This window comes from Pseudopipra pipra, chromosome 15 (assembly GCF_036250125.1).
Source record: "Pseudopipra pipra isolate bDixPip1 chromosome 15, bDixPip1.hap1, whole genome shotgun sequence".
Classification (NCBI taxonomy): domain Eukaryota; kingdom Metazoa; phylum Chordata; class Aves; order Passeriformes; family Pipridae; genus Pseudopipra; species Pseudopipra pipra.
In genome coordinates, this window is record NC_087563.1 from 9,455,055 (window position 1) to 9,467,813 (window position 12,759).

Sequence of the window (12,759 nt, forward strand, 5' to 3'; positions counted from 1 at the left end):
CTATGAATAGTAACAACAGCACAGTGCAGAACTGCTGAGCATTCGCAGTGGATCACAAGCAAGTCAGGACTGGTGGCAGGATGCGAGCTCAGCCCTTGGGAACACCAGCTGGTGCTACAAAAAGGCACTGATTTCTCAGACTTTCTCAAAGCCAAAGGGAGGAGGCACTTTGCTCTGTTTGTTCCCAGAAAATACTTAGACATACTCACATTCCTGAGGAGGGCGAGTAGCACACAGAGCAGCTTTCCCAGCCCTCTAATAACAGGGAAGTTGCTTCCACCTGAGCAGGTGCAGTGGGAACCTGACTGCAGAGGCAGCACGTGCAGAATTGCCTCCTGCCAGGCAAGGGGCCCTGGAGCCAGGTGCTGTACAAAACCTGCCCTTTTTCTGCACCTGGGCCTTGTCCTCCTGGCAAGAACTTCCCAGCTGATCAGAGCAGCCTCCTTTTATCTACATCTTCTTCCATCATTGCTCCAGGAGCTACTGGGTTGTCCCCAGGAGGAGGAACAACCCTGTGCAGGTCACATCATGTCACTCAGCCAGACACTCGCTGGCAGTCTGAGGAGGCTAAAGGGAGGCTGACACCTCTGCTCTGAGGGGCAGACATAAAAACCCTGAGAGGGGGATGCAGAGGAGTTGTGTGGCTCCTTCCCATTTCACTCCCACTGATCACTGCCCAGCTCCTCTGGGACAGGGCTCTCAGGAGTCATTGCCTCAGCTGCTGGCACAACACAGAGGTTCAGAAGATGATGTTCTGACAGAGATTGTCTGTTTTCAAGGGCAGCTGCTGTCTCATCACTTTAATCCCCCCATGCTGCTTAACCCCATAAAGGAGGGATAACACTGCTTGGGGAGGGCTGCATGGTTGGTGTTTTAAATTGGTCTGTAATGTTTGACAGTGTCTTGAACAGGCAAAGGGCTATTGAGCATCGGATTGCCCTAAATAGCCCCTGCATAATCCTGGACTGTTCCTGTGTCAGTGTCATGCTCTGGACAAAGGCCTGATTAGGCTAAATTTTCTTAACATTTTTTCCACAGTTGCAATATCACAAACAGCACAGATTTCACAAAGAGATTTGGAGCCAAAATGCATAGATCGTGACTCGAAGAAAGACTTCTTTATTCTTCCATGAAGTCTGGCTAGCAATGACCATAGTAAGGATTCCTTTAAAACACAAACATCTGTCTCTGCTGGGAACCAAACTGAGGTTCACCAACTCACTCCATGCCAAGACCACCAAGCAGCTGTCAGGCAGGGCTAACCCTTAGCATGTGTTATTGGCCTGGAACCAAACCCCTTCAGCAAAGAAAGCATCAGCTCCCTTAAACTCCCACACCTCAGCTCTAGGGACACAGCATCTGCATGATGAGCCAGCCACACAGCTCCATGGTGCAGTTTTCCCAGCAAGAAATGAGGAGAAACATATTGCTTTGGAGTCCAGCCCTATGTACACACCCTTGATCATTTCTGCAGAGGTAGAAGGTCCAGTCAGGGTCAGATAGGCCTCACATCTGCAGAAGTAGTAAGAGGATGTCAGCCTTAACTTCAAAGCTGAGCACTGCTCTAGGTACAGACACCAGAGAGAGGTTACATGAGGCCACATCCCCCAGCAACAAAGCAGTGAATTACCTCAGTGAGTACAAAAACATGCCCTTTGCATTCCTCTCCTCTCCCCAAAAGCCCTCACTCTGAGAGCCCTGGAAGAATAACTCAATACAGAAAACACAGAAATGAGAGCAGCCCTTACACAGGCAGAGCACTAGGGAGATTGCCTGGGGCACATCTGGGCTCAGCCCAGCCCTGCCAGCACACAGCAGTTGTATGGCCAGTCCTCAGGTGGCTGTGCACTGGCAGGTGGTTATGGAGAAGCCCTTGAGATTGCCTGTCCCCTTGCATTGCTGGAGAGATGCTTGGAAAACATGCAGACACACGGGTGCAGAAGACACCCTGGATGGAGCAGTGTCTGGTAGTAAGAATCAGGCCCTCATTAATGCAGTGATATAGTTGGTTCTGTCAGTGTGATCCTCAAAAACACATATTTTCCTGTCTGAAACTGACAAATGCAGTAAATAGCAATAATGTTTAGCTGGTTTTGCAGCAATTTCATCAACTTTACATTTTTCAGTTAAGGGCCACTTGCAAAATGACAAAACTTGGTTCTCTCTGGGAAGAACATCTTAGTGATGTGACAGATTAGCACACTTGATTCAAGCGAGGTTCCCTCCAGCATCACTTGAATCCTGACCTTGGATGACTTCAGCAGGCCAGGTCCTTCCCCTGTTTTTCCAGCATTCTCTCTCTCCGTAAAAAGCAGATAACAACAATACTGAATTCTCCCCTCAGGATGCTGTGGCAATTAAACAGACACTTATTGCTAAGAAATGCTCTGAAAACACAGTTATAAGGGCTGGATGGCTCAATTGCATCATGACCTCTATTCTTGTTACAGGCAATTTAATCAGTTATGAACCCCCTCGTGCTGGTTCAGCAGAGACATGCAGTAAATGCTTCTGCTTTGAATTTCACAGAATCGCAGAATCATTTAGGTTAGAAAAGACCTCCAAGGTCATCAAGTCCAACCTCTGACTGATCCCCACCTTGTCAAACAGACCAGAGCACTGAGTGCCACATCCAGTCGTTCCTTGAACAGGTGGGGACTCCACCACCTCACTGGGCAGCCCATTCCAATGCCTGACAATGCTTTCTTTGAAGAAATTCTTCCTGATCTCCAACATGAATCTCTCCTAGCACAGCTTGAGACCATTTCCTTTTGTGCTCTCTCTTTTTCCCAGAGAGCAGAGCCTGACCCCCACCTGGCTCCACCCTCTTGTCAGGGCGTTTTAGAGAGCAAGAAGGTCCCTCTTGAGCTCCTTTTCTCCAGGCTGAGCCCCTCCAGCTCCCTCAGCTGCTCCTCACATGACTGACTCTCCAGACCCTTCCCCAGCTCTGTTGCCCTTCCCCAGACACGCTCCAACCCCCTTTCTTGCCATGAAGAGCCCAGAACTGGACACAGCACTCGAGGTGTGGCCTCAGCAGTGCCCAGCACAGAGGGACAATCACTGCCCTGGTCCTGCTGGCCACACTATTGTTGATACACGCCAAGATGCGTGTGTGCCAAGGTGGCCTTCGTGCCCACCTGGGCACACCTGTGCTCATGTTCAGCCGCTGTCGACCAGCATCCTCGGGTCCTTTCCGCCAGGTTTTCCAGTCACTCCTCTCTCCGGGAGCGGGGACCACACTCCGGCCGCTGGCGCTGCGGGGATCCCCCACTAGAGGGGAGCTTCTCCCTACAAACCGCCCGTCCTGCAGCGGCAGGAGGAGCATGTCTCAGGCTAAACTAGGAGAGGGATTTGCGCGGGTTGGTTTCAACAAAAACGGTCCTGGCGATCACCGTCAGTCGGGTGAAGGAGTTTCTGTCTCAGTTTAGCTCGTGGGAAGGGGCTGGTGGCGTCTGCTGATGGTTCCATACACACCCACAGCCCTGCTGGGACCTCACTGTTCACCTCTGGAAGTGGATAATGTCACTCCAGCTACACAGATGTACAAAACCAATGTCAAGGATGTACAAAAGTGATGTCAAGGCAGCCAGCAACAGCCGAAGAAGGATGACATTCTTCCAGTGAGCTAGTCCAGGGACCTCCCCAGACAAAGCTGAACACTTTCATGTCTTACACTGTTTTGCAAGATGTCAAAAACTCTGGGAAAAATTTCAGCGTGGGGAAGCTCTCTGGAGTAACCAGAGACCCTGCAGGAGGAGGGAAGGGAGGTGATGCCATGCAGACATCCCTTCACCTTCCACTGCTGCCTCCTGCAAACAATCTTCCCTAGGACACGGGTGGGCAGGGAGAGCACAGACTCCTTGCTGAGGCAACAGCAGACTTTTCAGACACCTTTGGCAGGTCATGCATGGACCTAAATGTCATCTGAGAAGAGCATGGAAACCCAAAAGAAAAAACAAAAAGCATGTGGCTGCAAGGCCACATGAAATGAGGTCATTGGCAGTTCCCCACCCTGGTCCCACGGCTTTGTCCCCCAGAGACTTCCCAAGCCATCATCTGAAGGGAGCCATCCCGATTCATAGCCCAGCCCAGCAGAGGGCACACAGACACACGGAACGCGCTGGAATTACAGACACGGTTAATAGAGCGGTACCCGACACCTCCCAGCCACAGTGCCAAGTTTTATTGGGCTGAGCATGACAGGATGATGTTTCTATGGCACTTTTCACCCCAGAGCTCATTCAAGGCTGGACATGCCCATTTCTGGCCTGTGAAATAAATGCTTTTTATGTTCAGTGGATGCAGACAAGTGCACATGCATTACCCTGAGGACTCATGTGCACTCTGCAGCCTGTCCATACTGAGAGATGCTCCTCTAACCCATTCATTCTGTTCCCTCATCCACAGCAAACCTCTTTTTGGCAGCTCCCCAGTGCCCAGAGCCCATTCAGGTGAACACTCTTCTGGCCTCATGAAATCCAGGAATCACAGATGAGTGTCCCAGCTCCTTGAATTCAGCCTGTAAAAAGATATCTATGTAGAAAAAAAGATCCTTCCAGAGAACACAATGAGCAAGGTAGCCTTATTTAAACTCCTGGGAGTTATTTATTTACTCATTTTGCCACAGCTATTTTAGAGGTTGTCATATGAGAAGCAAACTAAAAAAAAACTCTTTTGGTTAATGTGACAGTGAAACCAGACAAGATGAATCTCTCTGAAGGTGGGATTGTGTCTCTGCGGGTGGCTTAGGTGGCTTCAGCCCAGCTCTCTGGGATGAACAGTGGTGTGACAGTGACAGCAGCACCGTACAACAGCCTAAGGCAGGAGATGAAAAATGAAAAGTCAGATCATGTTTAATGGGGTTCTCACCAACCTTTCTACCAGACTGAATATCAGGTATGACATTTTCTCATCACACCTTGAAGATATGCTGTTTACTACTGCTGATACAATGCCATGTAAGAGTGGGGTAGTGCTGCAGGTTTCAGAGCAACACAGACAAGTGTCAGCAACAGTTTGACGTGGGGCTGGAAGTCCAGATGTGTCAGGTGTCTGAGAGCAACTTCTGCTTTGACTTAGCATGAGTCACTCCATCACTCCCATAAGTCATAGGATTTAGTGGACTCTCATTTCAGATGGAAAGAAATGGTGGAAAATGTGCTAAGGGATATTTCAAATTGAGTCGGAAGACGATAAAAGCACTGGCATTTTGTGCCTGGGACCTGGCAGAGGTACTTAAGGGACCTGAGCACCACTTCTCTCTATCCCTCTCTCTCTCCTTCATTGACTTTCTGGATGATTTTTAACAGGTCATGACTCAGTCACCCCTTTCTTTTGTGTAAAGATGTTGGAGACTCACGTCCTTGATAAAGCACAGCAGGTTCTACAGTAGATGTGACTCCTGTATGAATAAGAGCCTGAGATCACTGAAACCCGTCATACCTCTGTGGTGGTCACTGCTGATGCAATGTCTCACAGAGTGGCAAAGTATTTACTAACAAACCAGGCACATCCACTGGTCACTCAGCAGGTCCTTTCTGGACTGACACTGCTGGACCTCTCAGAGAGGCCATTCAGGTGGGCACAGCAGAGGTTTTCTCCCCAGGTGGCAGAATTTTGATTGAAAAGAGGCACCTGGGTTTATTTTTCTTCCTTAGTAGGCTCCAAATGGCCTGTTAATGTCCTGTCATGGCTCTGGAGGTGCAGGTCAGCGAGTCACAACCTGCTTTTCTCCTCCCTAGTCCTCTCTGCAGTATGGTTTTGCATCTAGCTTTCCACTGTGAAAGCCTTGAGTTATCCAAGCATACATTTTACTGTGTCCTGGGAACACACAGCTCAAGGCCACACAGAGTAGAGCCCTTCAGTGACAAAAATGACACAGATACAGCACAGCTGGGACAAACCTCTCCCAGGGCCGAGGAAGGGCCTCGCTTTATCCAGCAAATAAAGTCCAGAAAATAAACCCCAGAAAAAAGATCAAGCAGCAAATAAAATTAGCACTGTGGGCAGCACTTACCCTGCCAAGAGCTTATTTAGTGTGGGAAGGGGAAGTGCTGGAGGTAGCATGACCAAGGTATGTGGGAGGAGGCAGAGAAGGAAAGCTGATCCATCGTACTCCTTTGCACTGCTTCAAAATAGGAGACCCAGCAGCCAGAGGGGGAGGCTATAAATGGCTGGTCAACTGAGGAGTGATGAAAGGACCTGCTGTATCTGCAGCACTCAGCAAGCCTGAGAATGCATGGCCAGAAGGGTCAAGAGAGCACAATTGTGCAAGCAGATTTTAAAGGACTGTCTGGTTTTTTCTATTACCAGCATTTGAAGTATGATGGCACTGAACTCAACTCCTGCTGCATGGCATCAGCTGGTCAGTCTTGGACCAGTCAGGTGGACTCAGCAGGACTGCCCCTCCCTTCCTCTCTCCCTCCCTGACCAAGTTGTTTCCATCCACATCAGAAGCAGGACACTGATCAGGGCAGAAGATATGATCCAGTGTGAGGGCTTCCTTTCCTGACATGCCCGTCTGCACCCCCTCTCCCATCTCCCAGTTTTCTCTGCCACCTAAAATGGTTTTTAGGTTTTTCCTAAAAGGAGGTTGTATAGCAGATGACCAGCTTCCCTGTGCCAAGTTTGCATGTAGCCTGGGACCTCTCCTGCACCTCTGATCCCGGTTTCCATGCATTGGAAGGAGCACTGGTACCTCTGGGATGGCAGGGACTGGCATGAGGTGCATGGCAATGTCCTATCCAGGAAGGCTGTCGGGTTGGGTTTAGGCAGGTGGTACCTACTCACACAAGGACTTCTCTTTTTGTGGGTCAGAGTCCCCTCCTGAGCTCCCACAGTTCAGGACGGCACAACACAGAAGACTAGTTGGGCCCACTATGGAGACAGGGAGCAGATGTGACAGATATGACCTCACATTTCCCTGGAGTTCCCAGCAACTTTGCTCCCCTTCTGAAGTGTATCCCAGGACTCAGAAACCCTCTGGAGCTAAGGTCCAAGTAGAAGCCTTCAAGGCCAGGTTGGATGGAGCTCTGAGCAACCCAGTCTAGTGGGAGGTGTCCTGCCCGTGGCAGGAAGTTGGAACTAGATGATCTTTAAGGTCCCTTCTAACCTAAGCCATTCTGTGATTCTATGATGGATTCTATGATTCTGTGACCTTCTCCTGGGGCAGTAGCTAAGCCCCTTATTTCTCCTTTTGATCCTGTGAAGGATTGAGGGGGACAGCAGACGACTTGCACATCTGCCATGCCCAAATGAAGTGAAATGGGAGGTCACTGCTGAGCTGTCAGTGAAGGAGGCAGAGCAGGACAGGCAGCACTGAGGCTCCTGCCCTGCCTGCACAGCCAGTTTCAGGGGACAGCTGAGCCAGGGAGGTTCCCTGACTGCCCAGACCAGAGCAGCACTGCCTGAAACACTCCCTGTTGCAAGGGGTGGAAGTTTTCAGAGCATCCATAATGATCCCTTCATGGGCCAACATCCATTTCCTGGAAGCTTTGCCTTTTTCTGTGCTGTGAAGTCTGGGCAAGCCTGAAAAACCCGTCTGGTTTTGTTTCACGTTGATTTTTTATAATTTTTTTTCCTCTTTGCATGGGTGCCAGCGCTGCTGTGCTGTTGCTATGTTTTGTGGTGGTTAAGCACAGCACAGTTCTCACTGCCAGCGCTGACGCGAACCCTGAGAATCTGGAACAAGTCAAACCAGCCCTGCAGCACTGCAGGGAGAGCGTGGGGCTGCTCCTGCCCCACAGTCCCCTCCTCACACCCCCAGCACCCTGCAGAGATGCCGGGAGGGGAGAAGCAAAGCAGCAGCTCCACATCTCAAAAGGGTTCCAACTTTTCAGGGAAGGCTGTTGCCAACAACAGCCCCAAAAGAGCTGGAGCTTAGCTCAAAACCTTCTTGATGACAATGAATTTTTAGACCCTCCAAGCTGAGGTTGGGATAAGAAGGTTGTAGCCAGGGGTGGGTCGGCCTCTTCTCCCAAGCAACAAGTGACAGGACAATAGGAAATGGCTTCAAGCTGTGCCAGGGGAGGTTCAGGCTGGACATCAGGAGGAATTTCTCCACAGAATGGGTTGCTAAACTTTGGAATGGGCTGCCCAGGGAGGTGGTGAAGTCACCATCTCTCAAGGTGTTCAAGAAACAACTGGACATGGCACTCAATGCTCTGGTCTACTTGACAAAGTGGTGATGGGTCACAGGTTAGACTCAATCTTGATGGTCTTTTCCAACCTAAATGGTCCTATGATTCTTTGACACTGGCAACACTGCATGTAGAGAACATTCCCAGCATGGGTCTGTGGGTCTGACACCCTGCAGGGACATCACCCAAAGCTTTCAGGGCTGCATGTGCTGTTTCACAAGGCAGACACACAATACAAGCCCCCAGACCCTCATCACCCCACTACCACCCATTGTGGGGTGCACAGGGCAGGAGGAAGGGGTTGAGGTGCTCCCCCCACCACCTCCCTGTGCGTCAGGAGAAGCGCAGGGCTGCTGCTGGGATTGCAAAACACTCGCCTGTGCTGTGTTTGAGGCTGGTTTTTGCCAACGTTACTAGGGTACAGGAGTGACTAATTCTCTCCGAACTTTCAGTTTCAGCCTCAAGCACTACATTTCAGAGGGATCTGGTGTGTGTTGTGTGGGTAAAAATCCCTGAGACAGCTCAGTGCTGTGGCTATCTAGGGCAGAAATACCCAAATCCAGAGATCAGCCTCATCACCGTGGTGCTGCGCCGAGCTGGCAGAACCAAGCCCGGCCCCAGATTACAGATGGGGCAGGAATGAGCACGCTGTCCCCTCTCCAACTTTCCTACAGCTGCCGAAGTACTGCTGGCCAAAAAAATCATTTGCGTTCCTGTAAGGCAAATGAAAGAAATGCTGCAAAAAGGAGAATGTTTGCAGGTAGAAAACTGAGCAAAATACAGCGAGCAACAGACCTTTTAAGTAACTTCTAAAAATGCAAACTCTTGACGCTCATTAGACCTTAATCAGCAAATAAGGAGCAGAAAGAGGGGTGAAGGGCACAAGGACATGGATGGTTTTACTTGTGGGGAACCTGTTTTTAAGCCTGTGCATCCCTCCTGCTTTCCAGGAGTCCTCAAGGAAGCCATGGGGCTCTGTCCTGCCTGGCAGACACAGCAATGCTCTGCACATGCTGGAAAAGTACAGCCGCTGCGAGAAGTCTCTGGATGAAGGCTCCGGGGGAGGGAGGGGGGGTTTGCTTCCACCCTGGCGTGTGAAAAGGAATACGGGTCTGGAAAGGTGCCATGGAAATGGTTTTCAATAACAGGCTCTGGAGACGGGCTCATGTACCGGGGGGGGGCTGCAGCAGGGAGGGGGTAAGGGGGCCCCACACAGCTATGGGAGGAATGTCCCCTCAGGAACTCGCTGTTCCTTCCTGCGGCACCGACGTCACTGGGCAGTGCAGGAGTCAGGCAGGAAGGCTCTCACAGCCCCTCTGCTCCCAGCCTCCTCCTCCAGCATGGATCCTGTGTGCTCAGCCCCACACAAATGGCCCCACTCTTGGTGGGGAAGGGGGCAAAGGACAGGGGAGAAGAAGGAAATGCATGGACCTACAGAGCCAGCTGCTTCCACTGCTGCTGCTGAGCTAAAGGGAGCCCAGGGCCACACGTACTTCTTCCAGCATCATGGGCAAAGGCCAGTGGTGTTGCAGAGCCCTCTCTCCAAGGGTGGGCATGGCTGTTGGCAGGCGTCTGCTCCACCTTACTGTGAGAGGAGAAATCCAGCACATGCAGCTGGTTCCTCTCCCACCCCTTGTATGCTTGGAGAGGGGCTGGGTGGCCACTGGTCCCACATGGCCATTTTATCTATGTGTTCGGCAGGAGGAGGCTGTTCCATGCCCATGTGCAGAGACTTGAGAGGTCCCCTCCCATGTGCAGGGATAACCCAGCGAGGACCATGCCAGCAACAAGCTCCTGTGCTGGCAGCGATCACAGAATCATTTAGATTGGAAAAGACTTCCAAAGCACATCAGGTCCAACCTTTGACCAATCACCACCTTGTCAAACAGACCAGAGCTCTGAGTGCCACATCCACTCATTCCTTGAACACCTCCAGGGATGGGGACTCCACCACCTCCCTGGGCAGCCCCTTCTACCGCTTTACAATCCTTTCAGTGATGTGCTCATCATCATTCTTCCTGATGTCCAGCCTGAACCTCCCCTGCTGCAGCTTGAGGCCGTTTCCTCTTGTCGTGTCCCTTGTCCCCTGGGAGCAGAGCCCAGCTCTCACCTGGCTCCATCCTCCTGTCGGGGAGTTGGAGAAAGTGAGAAGGTCCCCCCTGCACTTCCTCTTCTCTAGGCTAAATGATTCTGGCATGGACACTGCCCAGGAGCATCTTGCTGCTTGTCTGGAGAGCCGACCCTGTGACACCCACACTCCCCTCACTCCCCGTGCAGGCTCTGCACCCCCCGGCTGCAAAGCCGCTCCTGCAGAGTGGTCGGCACAGCAGCTGGGCCATCACTTTTTATAGTCACTGAGCAACAGCACCTCACCTGAACTTAGCAGCATGAGGGAACAGCAGTTCCTACAGCTCGGGAAGAGGATAAACATATCACAGCAGCCTCCAGGCAACGGGACAAACAGCACAGTGCATCTGCAAACATGGCCCTGCGCCTTTGGCCGTGACAAGCAGCGGCTCAGCTGGACACCACACTCCTTGCAAAGCCACTTCTCATCCCTTTAGCTACCTTTCAAAGATCCATTACTGGCTTGGAGGGGAGGAGGAGGGGAGGAAAACTGAGATCTCTGGCCAGATCTAGAATTGGTGATTTGGTATGAAGCCAGGTTGAAAGGGGAACAGCCTGCAGCAACTGGTCTCAGTTCTGACACGGTGATATCTTATATCCACTTATGTCATTCTGGGAAGGGCAACAGAAGGGAGAATCAGCAACTTTTCTCCAAGGGTTAAACTGTCTTCCTGAATGGAAACTGGCTCTTGCAGGGGAAGGGGGAAATGGAGCAACAAACCAGCCAAAGCTGCAACACTGGGTGAGCAGCCTGAGCAAGCACTGTGACAGATTTCAGGCACTGCAGTCAATATTCACCCTTTATTCACCCAGATAAAGTGCACAGCTCTGCAGCTTTACCTCACAACTCCTTCCCTCTCTGTTTCTCCCAGTTGCATAAGGAACAAACAAGGTCTCAAAGGCTGAAAATGCTGTGGCACCATGTGCAGAACCTGCCCATGAAAGAGAAGTGCCCCAGCTGGTTGCAAGAGAAATCCAGCTGCAGCACTGCACAGCCCAGCACAGCCCAGTTTGTTGGGAATAGAGACTTTCCTGAGAAAGAGTTCTTAGAGAGTTCTCCCCCTGAAGGACCCCATCTGGACATGAGTGCCTAGCTCTAGATGCGAACACAAGTCAGAAACATTTCATCCAGTCTCAAAAAACCTAAATATTCCTCCAAAAGAACATCACAAAGAAAAAGCTGTCAGTCTCGTGATGGATTTTGGAAATGCCAAATATTTCCACTTTGAATTTATGGTCAAGGAAAAGCTCTTCCTGGTGCACAAGCAAGAAGAGGTAAAAGAACAGCAGGTTTCAGAGAACAGGACTTGAATTAACACCACGATTAGTGTCACATCGTGGTACTTTTTATGCCTACTGCCGTTGCAGAGAGGGTCCTTATAAGGCAGCTGAAAAATTAAGAATGGCAAATTCTTCTTAAACTTCAAAGAAAACTCTTTTACATCCTTTTCTATCTTCTCAGAAGCCTTTGTGTCATCACCAGCCCAGGAAGAAGGAAACACTTCAGACCTCCAGTTTCAGATGTTGCACTGGCAAAACCCACAGCCATGAGGAGTCAATCCATGGCCCTGCACATCAGTTTCTGTTTGTAAAAATAGGTTCCTGCAGTGAGAAGCCTGGCAGACCATAGTCCATCTGCTTCAGCACCTGGAGGCAGGAGCAGAGCTTTCTTTTTGCTACCCCAGGAATGTGACATCCCCACTATAATGGAGCCTGCAGCACTATTCTGGGCCTCTTGGTATCACTGCAAGGCATGTAGTAAACAAACAACTCCTTTTGGTAAATTCTTTCTAGGAGCTTCTTTAAGCCCTGGTGAACAAATGGTGTTCTGCTCTTGAGATCTAGTTGATCTGGATTTAGAAACGGGTCCAAAATTGGTGAAAGCAACCAGCAAGTTTACAGCTCTGCATTTAGCATCCCTATTCATCCCTTTCAGCCTCATTAAATGTTTTGGAATCTCAAACTTCCCCAGCAGCCTATTTCAAACAAATGCAAAGCCCTCCAGTGTCCTCAGCAAACCCCAGCTGTAAACCAAACCCAGACCTTTTCAATTCCTGATCCATGAGCAAACCATTGGCAACGAGCATTTGAGAGCAGCAGCAAGCACAGATCTTTCCCTCCGGGTGAGACCTTCATGGCCACCAGCTCTTCCTGCTTTTTCTTGCGCCTCTCTTCCAGTTGTGCCCAGCTGTTTCTTTCTCTCCCTGTCTCCAAACCCATGTGTTTCATACAAAAAAAAAAATCTCTGCGCCCTCCACCCAGGAAGATCATTTTGCACCAGAAATAGAGCACGCTATACTTGGGATGCAGCCCAGGCCTCTTAAAAATAGCTCAGCGCGTAGCTCGTGGTGCCACATTCGGCTGTGCCAGCTGCCTGGACAGACGGACAGGGTGCCAGTGGGCAGGCCCTCCCCTCGCAAGGCCATAAATGACCATGGTGCTCCCCAGCAAACCAATTGGTGCCTGGCAGGGAGGGCAGGGTGGGCAGCATCAC

General features: G+C 50.7%; 2 long non-coding RNA genes across 2 annotated transcripts; both read right to left on the reverse strand.

Annotated features, from left to right (window-relative positions):
* Window positions 1–1,094: 1,094 nt before the first annotated feature.
* On the reverse strand, window positions 1,095–11,051 carry LOC135422531 (uncharacterized). Its single transcript, XR_010434516.1, has 2 exons — window positions 10,512–11,051; window positions 1,095–4,519 (listed from the first exon to the last, which is right to left on the reverse strand). It is a non-coding gene; the product is annotated as an uncharacterized LOC135422531 (long non-coding RNA).
* A 1-nt stretch (window position 11,052) lies between these two features.
* Window positions 11,053–12,689, reverse strand: LOC135422532 (uncharacterized). Its single transcript, XR_010434517.1, has 2 exons — window positions 12,309–12,689; window positions 11,053–11,847 (listed from the first exon to the last, which is right to left on the reverse strand). It is a non-coding gene; the product is annotated as an uncharacterized LOC135422532 (long non-coding RNA).
* Between the last annotated feature and the right edge of the window lie 70 nt (window positions 12,690–12,759).